Raw genomic sequence first — 22,113 nt, 5'->3', positions numbered from 1 at the left:
CTGGGGTAGGTGGAATGTTGGGGAAGATCCCTAGCGGCGTCCGTTGCAAGATTATAATCATTGATCTTGCATGAGCGAAAGCTTTCGTGCATAAAATCGGTTTCCTCCATCACCTCCAATGCTTAATCGTTATGCTTCGGCGTTTTTTGTAGCTCCGATGGAAGTTTGCACGAGAGCCGGTCTCTGCTTCCTGTTGCCCCATTCTACCGTTGTCCAGAAATGGCAGTAACGTCCCAAATGCATGTTGCATGGGTGCAAAAAAGTAAACAGCAAATGCAGATGTGCAGTTTTTACCACCCGCTGCTTTGTTCTTTGCGTGAACATACTGGACACATCCGTCTTGGCACAGGATGGTAGGAGGAACACAGTAATGATGATGATGATGATGTGAAAGAAGGAAAGGCATGTCAAAAGGGCAATGCTTTCATGCACCTCTTAACCCAGAACTTAGAAGAACGACATTTATGTAAAACTATTTTGAAACAAAAGAAGAAAACTAATAAGGTTTGCTAAATTTCACTTCATGCACAACGCATTATATAGGATTTCCACTGACCTCAAGATGTCAGGAAACTCGACCTAGGGTTAGAAATGACAATAGGAAGTTCAGGGACAAGGACTAAGGATATCAATTTAATCACAACAATTGAGTACGCCAAATCGTAATGTCTCGTTACGTAGGCAGAGATAAAAACTTCACAACGTCTCAATCCAACCTGTTATTATGCTCATTACGGGGATCGCAGGTGCCAAACTCCTATCACCGCTGCTCTTTGCCATTTATTTATGGCCCGAAACTGCACGAACATCGGAAAGGAATAGCGAATTGGGGGCGTGGTCAGGGAGGTTCACAGAGAACACGCAGTGTATTGTTAATAGCACCATGTTATCTCCATTGTCGTTAATGTTATTCTTTCGCTGGAATTCGCACGTTCTTCTGTTTACAGAATGAGCTTTGGTTTTTGTCCACGGGAGGCGACATGGTCGTTGGGAATTTTCCACTCCTGGGAGCAAGTGTTGAAATAAACATCCTTGGTATAAAGTCAACTCTGTGTAATTACTGAAATTTACAAATCTTCCTATAATTTTGTTTTTATAATTCACTCGTTATGCTGCAACAGCCTCCATGGGCGTCGGGCGTCGTCAACCCGCCTGGAAATTGACATTTAAAATTACAAAAAGAAAGCAGAAAGTTTATTTTTATTGTTAACAACATAAATAAAGTTCATTTAGTTAGTATGTAAACAGAATAACCAAAGTAAAGAATTGCATTAACCGAAAATATTGAGTGAGAAATACGGAAACAAGGTATTCTACCATTTTATCCAAATAACATAACGTACACACAGTTGTCAAAATTCGAAAAAATACGGAAGTAATAACTGTGAATTTCAGTACACAAACTGCATGAGATGTATTAAAAAGCATGGTAAGCAGTTGTGCTTGTTATTCACGCGTCTGGTGGATGGAGTAGCAAAATCTCCCCATTTTATTAATAATAATAATAATCAAATTTCGAATAAAATTTGCTTATTTTTATTAGTTCATAATATTTATTATTGTATAATAACATTTACAGCCGTGGTAATAATAATAAACCTATATTGGTGGAAATAAGGCACACATTTTGCGAGTTGTGCATCATTGTTCCACGGCATGACGACCTACGTGCTCAAACCATCCGCTTGGCGGCGCTAGTAACTGCCGTATCAACCTTTTCCGAGGTGAACGTCTCATCCTATCATAAAATCTAGTGTATTTCACTCAATCTGCTCACGTCTAGTGTGTATCGTTATCTTTAACAATGGGTCGGGATTGTGCTCATAGTGTTGACTATTGTTACACTAGAAATTTGTGGGTCGTCCGAAGTTCCTTTCCAGTATTTTGAAACTCTTTTTGACTGTAATTGTGTTGAGAAACGGCGTGGTGGATTAGTGCTTCTCCTAAGAGGGACAATAAATCAGAAGAAAATCGTGCACTACGTCAACAAGATGTTCCAGTTCAGGTCGGCTCGTTAAGGGGCTATTCTAAATAATGATCAGTGGCAAGACGCGAGATTCTGGAAGGTGATTTATTAGAAGCAATGAATTTTCACTATTAATTTGTTGGACATTTCTATCACACTGTGCACGCGGTTCAAAACTGAACTCTTTAGTCGAGTAATTGTGGAATTCTCGAGAGTGTTGAATATTATCCGGCGCTGTCGACCTTAAATAGATAGAATGCAACCCACAGCACAGTTCCTTTTCGGGAAGAATTTCCGTGTAAGAGCCGGGAGAGAGTTGATGTTTTACCATTCTTTATTTCCGTATCAGGCGTGAATGATATAACCCTATCTTGACACCATGAAACCGCAATCATTGCAGGTTAACAAGGAGGTGGCGTTTACCCCGTTTCATCCTTTTTCCCTGCCGAACTTCTTTATGTGTAGTATCTGTCTGAACCTCTACTCGATCAAGAGTGAAATCCCGTGCCCATGCTAGGTGGACTTTTATAGTATATGACAGGAACAAACTTCAACCCGAGTTAAAGTATGACATTTGGAAAAATCCACGTTCCATATATGATATTGGAAGTTAGTCGAACTCTTTCTGTCGGCTCTGTTCCGCTTTGCTTTGATCTCGACTTGTACTCTTCCACACGATTCCACTCCATTCTCAAATGAAATCAACAGCAGACTTCCGTGGCTGATTGGTCAGCATAGGGCGCTATGGTCCCGGGTTCGAATCTCGACCCTCGGCTTGGGTGTCCTTCGTGAGTGTGTCTTCATCAATTTCATATCATCACTCTTCTTCGCGATTAGTCAAAAGTAAGAAAAGCGAAGTGAAAATAAACAAATCAATAATTTCTATAAATCTTCAGTTTTCTATTATTTTGGCATTAATCTCTCTGGCTGAACAGCTGATTTTTATACTATCTTTTCGTAGCCTTAATTACAAATAAACTGAATAATGAATCATGCTGTTATCGCTGTAATTACTAGTGCAATAGTAATAATAATAATTATGACTTATGAGGCTCCATTTTTACTATTTTTGTTACTTCCACCGGGTATCGAACCCGGAACGCCTTTATTACAAGGATTGTTAAAGTTCCAGTAATTTTAAATAAATTTAATTTCGGTCCAGGGGAGAAAATCAGTAAGCGTAAATGGGTTCTGGACCGTAAAGAACCTTCTTATCTAAAGTATTTTAATTCGGTACAGGAACCTTTTTTCCGGATCAATTTAAATTCGGTCCAGGAACCTTTTTTCAATGAAACGGTACGCAACTTAGACCGAATTGAAATTGTGCGAGAAAAAAAAAGGTTCCTGTCCAGCAGCGGAACCCATTAGAACCTATTAGAATTTGAACAACCCTCGTTACAACTACGCCATCGGGAAACATGTTTTTCCGTCTGACCTTTTCAAGTTCACCTGAACGCTTTTCGTTCTCACGGTCGCGATTAGTCAAAAGTGGAGAGAAAGCGACGTAAAATATAACACATATCCTACTAATAAAAGAATCTTGTAGTTCTCTTTCACAAGACAAGGCGAGCCAAGCCTAGCGTCGTGTCTAGTGACGTAATTTGCTGGCAGAGAACAAAGTAATTCAGATTTATATCCATTGTCCCATGTTCCTGGAAATCAAATTGAAACGCGTTGTAGATAAGTTCGCGTTCTCCTAATCGATCAAAATCTTGATAGAGCATTCAGCATATGTAGAACTCCTGCTGTGTAAGAAATAAAGCCTGCGCTCTGTTGACTTGCTTATCTACATCCTTTTCTTTCATTTTTATGATTTTGTGGAAGCAAGTCATTCTTCTCTTCATTTCGGGCGTTGCAGTTTCGTCAAGAAAAGGCAATTAAAGTGCATAGACATACAAGGATTTTTCGCGTGATTATGAAGCCTTCCAACAGATGGCATACTTGTTCAGCTCTTGGAAAATGACGAAATAAAACAACTTTAATAAAGTGTACGTAAGCACTAAAATTTATGTGTTTTCGCATTTTCATCCAGCTGTTTCTTTGAATGAACATTTTTTCTGACAATACTGTGCTTATATTGTTAACGCTAGTCAGTTTTGATTGTCGATTACATAATTTTTGGTGGACTGAATGGGAATGTCCTAATTTGTACTACACTATTGTATTAATCCGCCCATAATGCTCATTTCCACTACATGAGGGTCGTCCAAACTACTCTCCGCCAGGTGCACACATAACTTTATTTTCAAACGCCAGCTTTTGTGTAAACGTAATGTGCCCCTCGACCAATTACTGGAAGTACTTATTGCCCCTGCATATATACGAGGTGTGTAAATAAAGTAATGAGACTGGCAACACTGCGCACGAACCGGCGACGCTGGTGACGTGGGACTTGGAGGGGAGGTGGATGAACATGTGATACACCGTACAAGTTGGAACTCGCTAGCGTTACGTTGGTTGTCCGTAGCGATTGTTGTAGTGAAGCAGGTTTTGCTTGTGCGTTTGGACAATGAGTGACACGAACATTGAGCAACGTTATGTGATCAAGTTTTGCTTCAGACTTGGACACAGAGCAACGGAAACTTTTGCAAAACTGCAACAGGCCTACGGAGACAGTGTTTTGTCAAGGGCCCAGGTGTTTCGTTGGTTTAAGGCGTTTGCAGAAGGAAGAGAGTCAATTGCAGATGAACCTTGCAGTGGAAGGCCTTCGGTTGCAAGAACTGATGCAAATGTCGACAGAATCCGGGAGCTTGTGCGTGCCGATCATCGGTTGACAGAATGATCGCGGCAGAGTTGAATTTGAGTAACACCACCGTTCATCAGCTGTTAACCAAAGAATTGGGGATCGCGACAATGCGCCTTGTCTCACTACAATTTCAGTAAACACTTTTTTGGCCAGTAAGTATATTCCTGTGGCTCCTCAGCCTTCTTATTCGCCCGACTTGGGTCCTTGTGACTTCTTTCCTATTTCCGAGATTGAAAACAGACCTGAAGGGACGTCGGTTTGACGACGTGGACAACATTCAAAAGGCTGTAACCGACCAGCTGAAGGATATTCCAGTATCCGCGTTCCAGCACTGCTATGAGGAGTGGAAGAACCGTCTCCAGCGCTGTGTGGCTTCTCAAGGCAATTACTTTGAAGGAGACAATGTTGCATTGTAATGTTCTTGGAAAAAAACGTAAAAAAAATGTCTCATTACTTTCTTTACACACCTCGTATATACTGCTACACCAGACAACCCAGAAATTTTGTATGCGAGATAACTTTTATCCACATGCTGATATAAACGATGTTTTTGGGTCAATAGGTGCATCCAATGGGGGCAACATCCCCAATCAACAATTACATTTTGGACACGGTACTGTGCCCAAAGGCAATTACCCACACCAATGCGCTCGAAGATGATGCATGGACAACGTTACAAGAAAATGCTAGTTAATTTTCTGGTACTAGCTACATGAAACTTTTAAGTGTGTATGTTTGACAGTTTATTTGTAAAAAAAATTAGCTATGAACCACCTTTTTAGCAGAATTACAATGAATATACGAAATACGTTAAAATATAAGTGCAAGTTTCGCAAATTGACGCAAAGCACCAACGAAGCTATTTAAAACAACATAATCATTGTAGGTCAATTCCTTAAAATCTTGTAGCATGTAAGAAGGAGAAAAGCATGAAAATCGCCAAATTTTCCTGGTAATATCTCTGCATCATATTGTACAGACGCAATCCAGAAGTGACTATACGTGAATTACATTGTCCTTATGAGTACTTACACGGATTTGATTTGCTTAGCCTTGTACTGAAGCAGTTTCTGAAAACTATTCAAAATAATGGCTTAATGTTAGCGGTTTTCGCCATGAATAACATAGAAACGTATATTTTCCTGCATTATTCATCTCATTTGCAAACCGCAAAGGCCGAGTGAATAGAAGTTCGCGTGATGCATAGTATTGAACGCCATTGCGAGTTATTCTGCATGGTGCCCTTGGTTGGATATTTCAAGACATGTGGCAGACATTAATATCGATCTTTCTTAAAGTTATTCTGCCATATTCGTTCTACCACAATCTTACAACAACTCAACATATTGTGGAGAATACAGTGTGTGGATTCTTGAATGCATGCAGTTGTTGTTTTGAATAATACAGTAATACAACAATCAACACTAGATGATGGCAGGGGTAGTTAAAAGATCACGCAGTGTGAATGAAAATAAAAGCATTCACTTTCCCGATTGGGTAGTAGTAGCATCGTCGCCTTGTAATCAAGGGGTCCCGGGTTCGATACCCGTTGAAGGCACGTAGGGGTTCCGATGGAATTTTAAACTGTAGATCCTGTCCCGATTAGCTTTTTTGTGCTTAAAAACAAAAATAAACAACGATCGAGAATGAAAGCATAATTTTAGCACTTGAAGTTTTTGAATCTTCGCATTTAATGCAAACAGTTTCCAAATACATTTACTACATGAAAATTAGTACCGAACAAATACATATAAACGGGAAAAAGCATTTACTGCACAGTTGAAATATGTTATTCAGCACAATTTTTTTTTTCTCCACTGGACAGTTAAATTTTTAGGCTTTGTAATACTTTTTTCGCTTGCAAAGGACATTTTCTAGTCATATTTGAGTGAATCAAATGTTCTTTACTAATCGAAATGTCATTCTTACTCGGAGAACGTGTTGATTTGCGTACAGAAAGTGAAAGAAATGCTAAATGCTTTGCAGGATTGAAACTAGCAACGACTTAGAATATTGAGAATATACTGGAGTGCCCATCACCAGCGCCACTTGCTGGTGGTGGCGGCCTACTGACTGACAGCTGTTATGCTTTTTTTAGTAGAGTGAGATGTAAATAGATTACCCGCGGACAAATTGATCATCGCTACGTTCATTAATTTTGTATTACGCAATGCGTGTTTCGACAATTGAAACAAAACGACGATGCAGTTGATAACTTCTGCAAAATCATCTGTACAGTGTCATTAAAACAAGAGCATGGAATGTTTCTGAAAAATGAATGAAAATATTGGCTGATAATTGCCTAGTAACGTGAATGCATTCTACTAGAACATATTTGTTTCCAATGGCAACAGCAGGAGGTATTTCGTCTCTTGTTCTACTGTAGGTTCAATTATTAACAGCATTAGGCCTAGTACAGTTTTCGTGCACTTCATCTTGTCATTTCGCAGTTGCCACTTCATACAATAAGATTGTTTACTGGTATGTTATTCACTTCACAATGCCAGCAGCACCAGTATGTCGATATATTGATTACCTTGATGATGCCAAGCATATTATCGTTTGAATAACTGTTATGCAGTGCCGGATCTACAAGCCGGAAAAACCCGCAGTGCGGGGGGGGGGAGACAAGTAAGCTTTTAGGGGCCGTACATGCGTATGTAAAAATTAAACTTAGTTACTCAGGGGTACAGAAACGAATAATGTAAAGATAAAGTTTGATGTGCATTGCACCGTGCCAGGGAGGCACATTTAGGGTATGGTGGTGGTAGGACCCCACATATTTTCGATGTCAACCATCTTGGAGGTGATGTGATCAGCACCACGCTGCGGCCGCATTAACTCTTACCCCTTCCGGTACCATGATTTGAGGCTGAGTAAGTCCTAGAACCGCTATAGCGTGGCATTCACACTAGAATGAAATCAGGCTAGAATTTCACGAGAAATGCAGTGGGGAAGGTTTCTTCAATCAGAAAAAAGTTATGACTGCATGATTGTCACAAATGTATCATTTTCCAGGTGTTAAAAAAAAAAACAGTCATATATAGTTGTATATCACATCAGCCCCTTCCCATTTAAAAATTTGATTTGAATTCAATATGGCGGACGTCCGCTTGGAACACACCAATGTGGATCCCCCCTAAGTCTAACCTGTTTCTATTATGACCAATTATACCCTGCCTAACTCCTTCACTTTTTATAGAGGGTGTTAAGGGACTTTTGAATCAACCTCTAGGCCCATGAGACTTTGTTAACATGAGATGAAAATTACACACACAAACATACATTAATATATATATATATATATATATATATATATATATATATATATATATATATATATATATATATATATATATATATATATATATATATGTGTGTGTGTGTGTGTGTGTGTATGTGTGTAAAGGTGGGTAGGTAGTGTCAGAAAAGCGAAGTAAAATAAACCAAATCATCATTTAGAATAATGATGTAGTTCTTACGAGTAATGTTTTGCGGGGGTGCCCGAGACTTGTAGATCCGGCACTGCTGTTATGGCATAAGTTACTGCAGTGTCTCGTGAGCAATTTTTCGTTACCTGATGCAAAATGAGCAGTTTTAAACGTCCGGCCTAGTAATTGACACCCGTGGTTTATGATCCTAATAATTATGGTTTGAATTTTCTTCACTGGCGCTTTGGCATCTCTATCTTGCATTCAAATTCGTCGAGCTTCCCAATTAACGACCATTCACAAGTGTATTTTCTTTTGTACAGCGTCTTCAGTAGATACCGTTCACAACTTGGCATTCTGAATTCGTCGTCTATCTTTTGTTATTTGCGGCAAGTTCAACAGCATTAGCCACGGCACAAACGCGGCCACAACCATACCTATTCAATTCCTCCGCTAAAAGCAGCTCAGATATGCGTGGATGCCCAAAAATACACTGGTCGCCTGCATTGTTCTAAATTTAGCGGTCGAGAGCATCACTCTGGTCTTTTTCCGCCCGTGCGGCGAAGGATTCTTCGGGCAGGTGCTGGCACCACTGCCCTTGTTCTTCACGTGCAGACAGGGTCAAGAATAAGATCGCCTCTTTTCCACGTGGATAGTATTCGGGGCGGTGAACCGGATTTTCAGAGCTTCGGAAATTGCTCGAAACTTCTGTTCCCATTCTTCACTTGTTTTCCATCAAAAGTACTTAACGTTTAACATTGTTATTTTAATGGATTTTATGCTTAGGTTCATATCTGTAGCAGTGTACTTGATAATATTGAGTTTTCTAGAGAGAACTGCCTTTTTCTTTGAGCCGGTTCTATTCTTGTGGATTTCATGTATTTATCCTCGTCGGTTTTCGCTGTTGGCTAATCGTGACTTGTATCTTTGTGCTTCCTTTCTTTATCCTAATAAAATATTGCTGGAAAAGTACGTATAAAAGCTGTGCGCACGATTTCATCGTTTTGGGGGGAAATCGAGATGTCGTGAGGTGAGTGGCATTGAACCCTAGATTTGGTTGGACTTAAGTTTGACTCTGCAAGACTTGTCTAAATATTTCGTTCTGCAAGAACTAGATTCTGTAAAATTAATTTGTTCAGAATTCTTCATGTAGCATTCATTTTGAGGAGAATAAATTAGGAACGCATCATAATTTAGAGCCGACCTCCGCGACGGAGTGGTTAGCACAGTGCTCCTTCATCATTTTCATCCTATTATCACTCATCTTCGGCATTAGTGACAGAAAAGCGAAGTAAAATGAACCAAATCATAATTTAGAATAGTGGTATGGTTCATACGAGACAAGAAATGCTTTTATAATCTTGCACTTCCCAGTGATCACCCTGTATATTCCAATTCAATTATATTATATATCACAATAAAACAGAATTGTGGAGTACAGGACGTCTTGTAAAAACAGGACAAACCTGATAACTAATTTTTATAGTGTGTCTAAATGCCTATGTCGAGGTTTGGTGCCTACACAGAAAAAACTGGTTTGTTTGGAATTACCAAAAAACTTTGGTTGAGCTGTTTGGTTATGCTTTTTGTTTCCGATAACCAAATGTTGCTTGTAATTACTAAATAATTTTGTTTAAGAATACCAAAAAATTTGGTCAGACAAAATATGGTACTCGTAAACAAAATGATACATATGTAAGTAAAGAGAAACAAAACGTTTGGTTAAATTTACTATATGTGCGGGAGCGTGCTTTCGAATTTGAAATAACGATTGTCCAGTTTCGTCGAGTGTAGTATGAAAATCTTTTGTCGAAAATTGAAACTCATGTATATAGATAATTACTCGAAGCGAGTATTTATGTTGCTGTGTAACCTAATATTCTGAAAAAAAGCTCAGAATATACTTACTTTATACTGAGTTTCCTACACCGGCCGCTAGATGGTTCTGTCAAAATATGTACAAGAAACACAAGTTTTTGTACAACAAATAATGATACGTTTGATTGTAATCATAGTGAAAAATTGTGCTTTAACATTCTTCAAAAAATATGTGAACATCAAAACTACACGTTAAAGAAGAAAATGTACTGCAGTGAATAGAAGTGAATCTCCCATGAGCAACCTTTTGATTCTGGACTATATAAGTAGAAGGTAAGTGTAGCGGAGAAAAACAAACCTAATCCAAAATCGGAAGGCCACGTGAACTTTCTATTCTGAATTTGTATTTTGAGATCAGTTAGTTTGTACAAGCTATCCACCCTAGCTAAAATTAGGAAGAAGCAAAGATAGCAGGACTCACTATTAATGTGAACAAGACTAAAGAAATGAGAGTCAATACAAGAGGAAAAGAAAAATTGAATGTTTGTCATGAGCTGGTTGAACAAGTAGAGTCATTTACATACTTAGGAAGTGTCATAACAAAAGAAGGAGGTTCAGATGAAGACATACAAAATAGAATCAAGAAAGCCAATGTGGCATTTATACAACTGTATCCCATTTGGAAAACCTGCAATGTTTCTAGAAAGACAAAAATAAGGATTTTCAATACAAATGTAAAGTCAGTTTTACTGTATGCTTGTGAAACATGGAAAACCACACAAGCTAACACGAAAAGGATACAAACATTTATTAATCGCTGTCTCAGGCGTATCCTCAATATAAAATGGCCAGAAATAATATCAAATGAAGAATTATGGAGAGAAACTAAACAACAGCCAATTGCAACCCAAATAAAAAGAAGAAAATGGAGTTGGTTAGGACATACCTTAAGAAAACCAGCTGGAGCAATAGAGAAAGCAGCCTTAGACTGGAACCCCCAAGGAACCCGGAAAATAGGACGTCCGAAGAAGACATGGAAGAGAACAGTAGAAGAAGAAGCAGCCGAGAAAGGAAAAACATGGAGAGAGGTCAAGGAGTTGGCAAGACACAGAGCCAAATGGAGGCGTTTCACTGAAGCCCTATGCTCCTGATGGAGCAAAAGGAATTAACGCTATGTCCAACGTGGATACGGGCAGCGCGGTGCGTGCGGTGTGATGCGAGCGCCGCACCGCAGATATGTGCGTGAACGCAGGGAGTGTCCAACGTTACTGCGTGCGATTGTGATGAGCAGTTGCGACTAACATGGGTTCCAGTTCGGTGCTTTTGGCCATTGTTGATGCAAGGTGCAGATTTTTAATGATCGATGTGGGTGCATATGGCAAAGAAAGTCATGCAGGAGTATTTTCTAACTCAGCACTTTATCAAAATGTCGAAAATGGTTTCTTACCAAAAGATTTGCAGCTGTCCAACTTCCATCAAAAAGACCCATTTGTGTTTGTAGGAGACGAAGCATTTCCATTACGAACATATCTTATGAGTCCATTTTCTAAAAGAAGAGTTCAAATAATGCAGCCGCGTAATATTCCAATTATCGTTTATCGCGTGCTCGAATGACAGTGGAGTGTGCTTTCGGCATAAGTTCTGCGAAATTTAGGATCCTATTGAAACCAATTGAAAGTAGTGTACAGCATGCTGTTCATATTGTTAAAGCAATTCGCATTCTGCATAATGTTATAATTGACATAGAAAAAGATTCTCTTGTAAACGTCTTGGACGAAAATGTGATGGACAGGAACTACAGCTCTCGAAGGCAAACAACCGCGCTTCGAGAGCAGCAGAAAATGTATGAACCGTATTCTGTGATTCCTTCTCAGTGAATACAATTTGATGTTTTTGTTCATCCACTCACGACTTTCAAATACTTAAAACGTGAAAACTATTACGGAATCCCACTCCTTATCAACAATTAAACGATCTTTGTAACGAGGGTTTGTTTTATCCCACAACACATTTCTTCTTTGCACTTCTGCAATAAGCCCTTCCATCTTTCTCGGCGACTCGCCACCGGACGGCAAATGCGATACAAAACAAACCTGTTTGAAAATCAAACGTTGCGTGCGTTGCGAGCGGACGAATCGCACGCGTAACGTGTCCACGTAGGACGTGCTCATTGCTGACTACAGGTTTGATCGGATACGACTGCCGCGTTGCTCGCATCGCACCGCACGCACCGCGCTGCCCGTATCCACGTTGGACATAGCGTAAGTCAAGTAAGTCAATCCAAAATCGGAAGGCCACGTGAACTTTCTATTCTGAATTTGTATTTTGAGATCAGTTAGTTTGTACAAGCTATCCACCCTAGCTAAAATTAGCCACATTTCAATTTACAACATAAATAATTATGAATAAATTATTTAACAAATCGTTTGGTAATTTTGACTAAATTATTTGGTTTTCCTAAACAAATGGGCTACATTTTGTTAAATTTACCAAAATAATATTTCGTTTTGGTAACCAAAAAATTGTTTACGGCAAACAAATAGAACTTGACCAAATCTTTTGGTACTGGTGAACAATTGTTTGGTTGATGCCTATTTAAACAAACTATTAATCTATTAAACTATTTGGTTAATCCAAACAAACATTTTTCTCTGTGTATTTTGTGTAATATTACCTCCCTTTTGTTACTTTAGACTTTGGTTCTGTCCACAGAACGCTGCAGAAGGTTATTGCTTGTTTTGTGTCAATTTCATCTAATCACTATTCACAATTATAGTCGCAATTAGCCAAAGGTTACAGAAAAACGACACAAAAATTGAAAAAAAAAATCGGAGTACACAGAAATTGAGCTTACTAAGGGTGCAGTTGACTAATTGAATATCAACCTCTTGCGTCACAATACCTATTTGACAAGTTTTTGTTGCCTGTAAATCCACTCACACTCTAGCCTTCTTAAACCCGAAGGTTTATAGCTGCAGCAACAGAAGCCTTCCATCTGTCCCTATCCTGGGCAAGATCAATCCAATCTTATCGATCCTTACCGATTTCCTTTAGGTCCACCCAGTGGCGTACGCAAGGGGGGGGTTACCGGGTTTAACCCCCCCCCCCTTTAGCTCTTGAAATATTATGGAAAATGCTGTAGAAAAAATTAAAAATGGCTAATTTATCACAGTCAAAGATCTGCGACAGTAATAATAATAATAATAATAATAATAATAATTTGGATTATTATTCCCATGCAGCATGAAGAAAAACACAACATTCCAAACACAATCTAAGCGGCCGCAAAGTTCAATTTTGCAATTTTCTTTTGCAAAAAGTCGCGCAGTGACTCTTGCGAGAATTGTGAAAATTCCTTGCTTCGTCCTTTTTGCAAACGTTCTTCCCGGTACTGATTTCACATCCCCTTGTGAACTCTCAAGTGATGCTGAGTCTACATCCACATCATTAAATAATGTCGAAGAAGTCTTTTGTGAATCACCTAGAAGGGATAAATGTGTTGGAATGTCTATAAACTTACTTTACAACGAAAACATAGACTCAGTGGAATTTAGCAACATGTATTCTCGCGCTTCATCATCACCCTGGGTGAGTTCCATAGGTAAAGGTAATGTAAATTCCCCCGTGCATATAGCACCGTGCCATGAAGGCACACGTAGTGGTGTGGTGGGCCCCAAAGATTCTTGATCTCGAACTATTTTGCAGGTGATGTGATCAGCACCATGCTCCGGCAGCCTTCATCCCCCAAGGTTGCTCTCAGATACCCATAGGCTGGGTGCGGAGACAAGGCTGGATAAATTCCAACCAATTCCGGGAATCGAACCCGGATATCCCACGAAGTTGTCAGACTAGACCAGCGCGGCTCCTTGAATGAGTTTCATATTTCGATTATTTCAATAAATTTAATATATTTGCTTGTTTTTATGGATTTTCTTCACACTTAAAATGTCTCACTTATCATATACAAATAACCGTTGACTAGACAATTATTTTGAAACAAAAGAATTGTAATTTTGTTCTATTTCTTTCATAAATAGCAGCTGCATTAGTAGTAATTAAACTAATTAATTAATTATAAGAATTATTAATTAATTTATTATTATTATTAATTAATTAAAGTATAATAAAACAATGGTAATGTGAATTTTTAGAAAGTTTTGGAGATAACACCCCCCTTGATGAAATCCTGCGTACGCCACTGGGTCCACCTCAACGTTATCCGTACAACTTCGTCTTGGCCTTCCTACAGGTCTCTTACCAGCAGGTTTCCCAACAAGAATCCTGTAAACTCTTCTTTCCTCTCCCATTCGTGCCACAGTAGCTGCCCATCAAAGCCTTTGCTTGTAAATTCAAATCCTTATAATGACTATAAGCTCTTCACCCAGCTGTAGGTAATATGATGTATTTATAAAGCTGGAGCATGTAAGATTCGGGAGCACACAAACACGTGCCCTTGTTGCAGGAAGGCTACGAGAACATACACCAACGTGGAGCTTGGCGTCTGATGTGGAAGGAATTCCCTCGTTACGCTTCGTGCCAAAAGAGTGACAAAGTGCATTCCTCAAGATACAAAGAACCTTTCGCGTGGCAACGTTCACAGACCGTCCCGCTTGTATTCACGGGGGCCACACACTCGTTCAATCCCCTTTGTCCTAGGATTTCACTTTTGGCAGCATTCTCCCACGTCTGTAAGGACCCATTTCTGAATCTGGATACATTTTTTCAACAACATTATCATCATTGAATCATACATACACTGCTGTTCAGGTAAAGTGGCACAGACTTAAACTGCCCAAGTGACATTTTATGTGAACAGAAGTGTACGTAACATACTGAATAATCTTCAATTGAAGTATTTGTGTTGGTAAGCGTTCTACAACACTTAAAAGGCGGTGCGAGCCAAGAAAGGTCAACTGTTGCGATGGGGGCGGGGTGAGCGAAACAATGAACGAACAGTCCTGCCCTCCCAGTGATCCGAACCCAAAACTCTGGAACGTAAAGGAACCCTTGCACACATGTCATGAAGGCATATGGGTGATGTTGAGCTAGAGCTCCACACATTCTTGATCTCGGCCATAGTTGGGAGTGGGAGGATGTGATCAGCATCACGCCCGGCCGCCTTTATCCGAGGCTGAGTGGGCCTCAGAGCCGCGCAGAAACAAACAAACAAAACATTGACTGGACAATTTCCTGGTTCAGATCACCTGCACAGTATTCAAACCCGGGTGTTCCGCGTGATGGCCAGACCTGAGTCAAACCAACTACATCAAATGTAAAGTACTGGCCTGCAACTACGCATGTTCACTCGAAATGCAGCCCCCTTTTTTTAGGTTCAAAACGGCTGTTTTTGCTCAAGCAGTAACCACCACTGTGGAAAATCGTGGGTAATCTTTCCGCGCTTACTAACATTGACCCCGACCCTGGGGAGGAACGGCCCTTTTTTCTCTCTCTCTTTTACGGAAATGTCGTGCAGATCTGGGTTTTAATGCGTGTCACGGGCGTGCAGGCGGGGCCGCTTGACATACGCCAAGGTCCAGCAGGCGTCGCACGATATGCGGTGCCAGGACGTCTGCCAATAACAGAAACCCGTCATTTCCGAGTTCGGTAAGTTCTCATTTCGCTTTTTCTACATCCGTTCTCTTGTTTTCCCCCTTCTCCCGTACCTTGCTTTAGCAATTACTTCCGTTACGACAGTTTATGAATGCTTTTGAGGTAGGCAATGAGTACTAGCGTGTTAGAAGTGAGTGACGATTAGGCACAGAGCTGTGCAGTCGTACGTACGATTTCCGTGCTTGCATCTTGTGCATTGTCAGCACTGTTGCCAGCTTGGTTGTTTTTACACTCGTGCTTAACGCTTTAAAATACCACTAAATGGTGCATTTTAGTTGCAAAGTATGGACCTCGTAATGCAGATAAAACCATTTCTACAGATATTGTTTTATAGGCTTGTTTTGTTCGAAAGCACTTCACCAGTGGCGGCGATCAAGGATGGGCAATGCCCCCGGTCCTAGTTTTTTCCACCGCACTATGATCTCTTTAATGCTAAGCCTCGTCTTCAAAGAGAAAGTGAACTGCCCTTGCATCCCCCCCTCCCCAAAGTTGTGGCACCAAATCTCCGCCACTGCACTTCATATTTAGAACACTTTAACTCCTTTCATATGCAGGTATTACTTTGTTTCATATTTATGCCACAGGTGAGTTTCGTGATACAAAATAAATGACTAACATAAATAAATATCAATCTTGTAGGATATTTTAATTGTTCAAGGCTGTAAACGGAAATGGGCGACTTTTGCATTTTGATCACTTTTCTAGCAATCTTTGATGAATTAGTTGAAAAACAGTTAAAATTACATACTCAAGTTTCTAAAATAGGACCCCCCCCCCCCCCCGTCTTCGCAGTGTGCTACGCTAACCACTGCACCACAAGGGCTGACAAACACGTGCATCCTATGTGGCAACGAGGTGAGACCTTAGTGCGATTTGGTTCTTTTGTTAACATCTGATATGGCAACACTGATTGTTAGTCGTAGCGTCGGTCATTAAGAACATAGAAACGGAAACCGATTGCCATTGGGCCAAATTTAATGCGGTGCCTTTTTTGTGTTTTGTGCAAGAGATAACGTCGATAGAGACAAGTTGCCTGCAATCGAAACTTACCTTTCTTTGTACCATTTCGTTTTATCGTAGCATGACTCGTTGAAACAATTGTACATGATGATTCGTAAGGTTCAGGGGAAAGGGCTAATGACATGTTTTTAGCTTGATAGTGAGTGTATTGAAAGCACATTTTGCACGAATCTTCTCATGTAATTGTTGGTGTACGATTAAGGCGCGTGCTGAGGTAGATATCCCGGTCGGTAGCGATGTTTGATAAAATCTCCACTCGGCAATTGTACATCAACAGAAACAGAACAGCGATAACATAATGCAATACTACGTACAACGAAGGAAGTTAAGAGTTCAGTGTGCTTATTGTCGTGGATGCGAGTACATGGAAGAAAGTTTTCCATATACAAGCGTATGTTCGACGACTAGATGCAACATACAAGTATTAATTCAACTTGATTTTGAACAAGGACGTGAGTACAATATATTAATTTGTAAATGTATCATAGACAACACAATATTACATCAAAATAAGCCTCGCTCATGCTATAGATTCTATGATAAGATATGCCACTTCTGAAAGATTAAGATGAAGTTACTAGCGTCGCCACACGGACAGTTTGAATAACTAGTCTTGAAGCCGTTCTTCTGGACAGTGCTACACAATAATTCGGAAAATGAGTGCATAATTTTACATTTGTATACCTTGTAATGTTGTTTGGCTTACGTTATAGCACAAGTGTTCAGTTTAATGTACAAGGGGAGGTAATTTCGTCAACCAATGATCGTTCACTGGCCTCAATTGACTAACCTGTATGCACCCCCATTTTATCTACAAGAATATATTCACTGGTGAAGGTGGCGGTACCCATGGTTCTGTGCGAAGCTTAGGATAACGCAGTTATTTAAAATAAAATAGTTTTTTTTACGAAATCACAAAAGATGAAAGTGCACATATTACGAAATATAATTTGGAAAAACTTTTGCTTAGAAATTTTTTAAATCGAAACCCTTTGCCTCCGTTTGTATTTCATCGGTCGCGGAAGGAATTGAACTGATATTTCTTGTCGCCTTGTAATAGAATAGAAGAATCTATGTTCGATTTCCGATGCAACATTGTGTGTTTTAGATTGGACTAAAACAATCCCGTCCGGATTAACCTAACTGAGCTACCGTTAAGTGTTACAGAACACTGCAACCTTTCAAATACTCATAAAAATGTTGTTAAAGATGACGGTTATTGAAAATAAGAACAGGATGTGTACGTCGCGGTGCGTGTGCGCGTAGAAATGTTGCGTGTATTCGTAACTCCTCGCACACAAAATAAAAGAAACAAATTTAAAACCGGTACAAGTAACAATTGAAAGCTGCTGGGGGCAAACACAATACGTGTCGGTTACCTGTCGAAATTTTCAAGAGAAGCAGGATCTGCCTTTGACCTAATATCCAAATTTCCGCTTTCTGAAACACTTACGTAAGTTCATTCTGCGTAGGAGTGGTCCACCTATGCAAACCGTGCTAAGCGGAAAGAAGATGGAAAGTTTTGCTCGAAAGTGCACGTGTGAAATTTGAAACGTTGCATAAGCTGCTTTTAAAGCCTTGACTTGTAACGATTTGTGCTCCAAGGTTTTGCATGGCAATTCGGGCTACGAACAGAAGTTTACGTACGTATATATATCACGCTCATGCTTTAATTCTCGTTAACGTTACATTAAATCTTTGTTAGGCTCGTGTGTCCTTTTGGTCCCAATGGAGGTGTTGCCCCCCTCCCCCCCAATTTTTTCGATGCGTCATTTCTCAGTTGTTTGAAACGCCGTTACGTTTGGATTGGCAAAGTTTGTTTTAGGTTCATTTTACCCATGGATTAAGTGTAAATTTGGAACGTTCGAAATGTTACCCCACTATGAGTCGAACCATTGACCACAATGCCATTAGGTGTCTAGGCATAGCTTCAGGCTTTCGTGAGTAAAATTATCTCTGTTTGACCAATGACCGGCTCTTACGTTACGAACCATTCTTTAAAATGTATTTATGCAATCCTTAACCAATCAGGTTGATGCATCTGTTACAATGAACTAGTTGTAGGATCCTAACTATTCGGATGTTGGATCATCGCCAATACATTATTTATATGTGTATTCGTGGTAACATGATAGGTGTTGGGCACGGGTATGCTGAGATAAGTGTCTATGAATTACTGGACCTATTGGTAGAGGAGTTGAAAAAGGAATGGTAGCTCATCGACGAAAGGTGTTCTGGATGTAATGGCGTTTCATAGTTGAGAGAGAGAGAGAGAATTCCGCGAGGTAAGTTGCTATTACATATTCGTCATTCTTCTATTTCCGTAAACATTTATCAGCATTACTTTGTATTGTACTGGCCTTCCAGATTGCGTAGTGGAAACGTCGCCTTGTAATTAAGGGATCCCGGGTTCCATACCCGGTAGAGGTACATTGAACATTAGCTTCAGTCTTGGATCAGCCTATCTGTATATGAAGTGAAGTAAAAAATAAATTTCAGATTTTCATTGTGCCTTTTATTATTTATTCTCTATCCACTTTTCCTCAGTTCTTCCTTCCTTTGGTCTCTTTCTTCTTTTGTTTTCTCTCTCTCTCTTTCTCTCCCCCTCAGAGGCAAGGAGAAGGGAGAGAGTAAAAGAGAAGCAGAGAGATAGGTGGGGGAAGTGAAAAGGAAAGCTGATATATGTTTACGGAAGTTAAGCAGAATGGAGAATATTCGATAGCAGCCTACCTCGCGGAATTGAATTCTGGGAATTCAATGAACCGTGGAGTTTCGTAGCTGTACAATGGCAGTCGCTTGATAAGACCATCCAACAGTTAGCCTTGAGGAACGCTTGCATTGTCAAAGCAGCCAATAATTTACAGAGAATTGATAGCTTGCACTTCACAATGAAGCGAGATGGCGGCAGGATCAAAAGAACGGCGCTGTCTCTTGTAAGTTTTCGCTCTCTCAAGTGAAGACTGTTGCTCTCCATTGTTGTTCATCAGATCCACAACTCTGCCTCGAGGTGGTATAAGCTGAAGATTGATGAAACTCAGAGGATTGAAGACCATACATTGTGTGCAATGAAAGGGAAGCTGTTGTTTCTATGTCGATCTGGTGAGACTCGCATCGCTGCCTGATTCACAACACATTTCTTTCCTGAAACATCACAGCCACAATAATCATCAGTGCCATTTGTTACTTTTATATCCACAGCTATCTTCTCTTAGTTTTTGTTGTTTTGCTTTTGGGGGGGGGGGGTAGTGTTCCATGTGTATCAGCACCGACTAGACACGCCCAGACTTATTAATAAACAAACAGTGATTATTTGGTACCGGGGTTTCGAACATTGAGACTAGACTGGTCAGTTTTGTAATACACTTTCGAAACATACTGTTCGAGTACAGCGAAATGGTACTGATGCAGTGTTGCCTTTCCCGTGCTCTGATTCGATTGTCCACTGAGTCGTACGTGTGGTCACAAATTATTGGTCTCATTTCCGTGATGAATAACATCAGTATAGACTACAGAAATCCACAAAGGCTTTTGAAACCCTGGCATGTGAGCAGTGGCGCTAGTGTCGCTAGTTCAAGTCACGGGGAAACTTGTTCGCATATTTTCCGAGGTTCCAGAAATGTTGGCGCTACTGTAGTATTGTCGCGTTTTTCTTGGTTCCAAGTTCAATTTCAATGGTTTTTATTATTGGGCGAGGTTCAGCAAATGCTGATCTACCAACAATGTTGCACATTTTGATGGCATAAACACGATATTTCACAAACACCACATATAAAAGAAATAAGGGTTTCACGACAGTTCTACTGAAATTTCACAATGTTGGTAATAATCGCTTTTTGCCATTACGCTATTTGCCACCTAGTGTTTTTTATTAAGTAAAAAGCTGTTTGAACTGCTGTAAAACGTTATGATGTAGCTCTTAATTTTCATCACTGCGTTCAATAATTTGTAATCACGCTATATATGAATGGTATGGAACACTACTGTACGCCCAGTCCCAAGTAGATAATTCATACAAACCACCCTCGAACTTTGAAAATTTTTTCGGTTCATATAATAAGTTGCAAAGTTTGTCAAGATTTAACTTCTTGCTGTGGGCAGAGGCCGCGAGTCGCGAAGCATCACGGTAATTACTTCAATGCTTTAGATCCGACATAAAGTCTCGGCTGAACCAATTTTTCGTGGGACTATCGGCCTTATTAAAGTATTATATTCAAGATGTTCCGCTGTCATGGATTATACCCCTTGGGCGCCAAAATAACTTATTTTCATGTGGCTCTCTTTCATGCGCTTGCTCGTACTGGTTTTATTCTCAATCATGCCATCCATTGTCTCCGATTATGATTACAACGTTGAAAGACGACACCAGCTTCAACAATGGGCCAATAATGATGTAAAAAAAAGTCTTACCTTTTTTCATCATGCTTGATCCCACGAAGGACCAGATTAAAGAATAAAGTACCGGCTAATGGAGGGAATTGTTGTTGATGAACGTCTTGATCGATCGGTCAGTCTGAAGACAGAAGACGTATTAAACCGAAAGAGAATACAGTCACGCCTTCTCATTTCGTGTAATTCAAGACACTGCTGCTCTGCGCACGCGCTGTTGTCCTATTTCACTTCGCGTGAAGTGCATCGTTCTTCAAATTGACTGATTTGAAAATGGCGCCCAAGCGTCCACAGTGTGGATTAGTCCTACTACTTTCTCTCAGTTGTACCCCACCGTCGAACGTTTACAATGGAATATCATTTTAATGTGACAATAATCGTAGATGCAATAGCCTATATTCACCTTGGTAGTTTCAGCCCACAATCATCTATTTCATTTTCATATATCATTCTGTATTGGTAAGATAGGCTAAACTAAATTCTAGCATGAAGATGATTAATGTGTTCACTTAAATTTCAATATCTCTGCGTCTTTCACCTCACGATCCATATTTGAGTGCCCACTACCACAGACAAATTACGGTTATACGTGTACTACTGGCCTTCGAGCGTAATTCGCTCAAACGAAGAAGCTCTGAGTTCAGTACGCTATCTAGCGTCGGACATTTGAACTATTGGCGCTCGAGCGAAATGATCTCTCTCCCTACAGCAATCTAGTGTGGATATATTGTCCATTTATGCGGCTAGATAAATGGAAGAAATATTAACCTAAGAATAAAGGTTATTATAAGCATTTTGGTGCGTTATTGTTTACCTAGGGACTTGTGGAAACCTGCATACGAGTTGTCTTTCATAGTTATCATCCTTATCGCTTCGACGCAATGTTTAAACTCGTTGATGAATGAACAGTTAGTTTTAATTGTTTAACACTGGATAAGAGACGATAGAATTATGCCTTGCACTTTCTGCACGTTCAACTCAAGCTTTGAATTCACAATGTAGAGCTCTATTTTGTGAATTTTTATATTTCTGCTGGAAGTACAGCTGTTCGATATTTTCATTTTTATCCTTGAAAACACTGATGTAAATATATAAACTTCGAGATTATCGAAATTGTGCATATCGATATTACCTAC

At 39.8% G+C, this 22,113-nt stretch overlaps 1 protein-coding gene across 1 annotated transcript in view; it reads left to right on the top strand.

Annotated features, from left to right (window-relative positions):
- The window catches only part of klar (klarsicht), a 495,292-nt gene that overhangs the window by 286,042 nt on the left and 187,137 nt on the right, over nt 1-22,113 (top strand). The gene's annotated exons all lie outside the window — the stretch shown is intronic.

The sequence above is a fragment of the Lepisma saccharinum genome, chromosome 7 (genome assembly GCF_977018435.1).
Source record: "Lepisma saccharinum chromosome 7, izLepSacc3.1, whole genome shotgun sequence".
Taxonomy (NCBI): Eukaryota; Metazoa; Arthropoda; class Insecta; order Zygentoma; family Lepismatidae; genus Lepisma; species Lepisma saccharinum.
The sequence above is the reverse complement of the archived record's forward strand: the minus strand, read 5'-3'. Positions and strand labels throughout refer to the sequence as shown.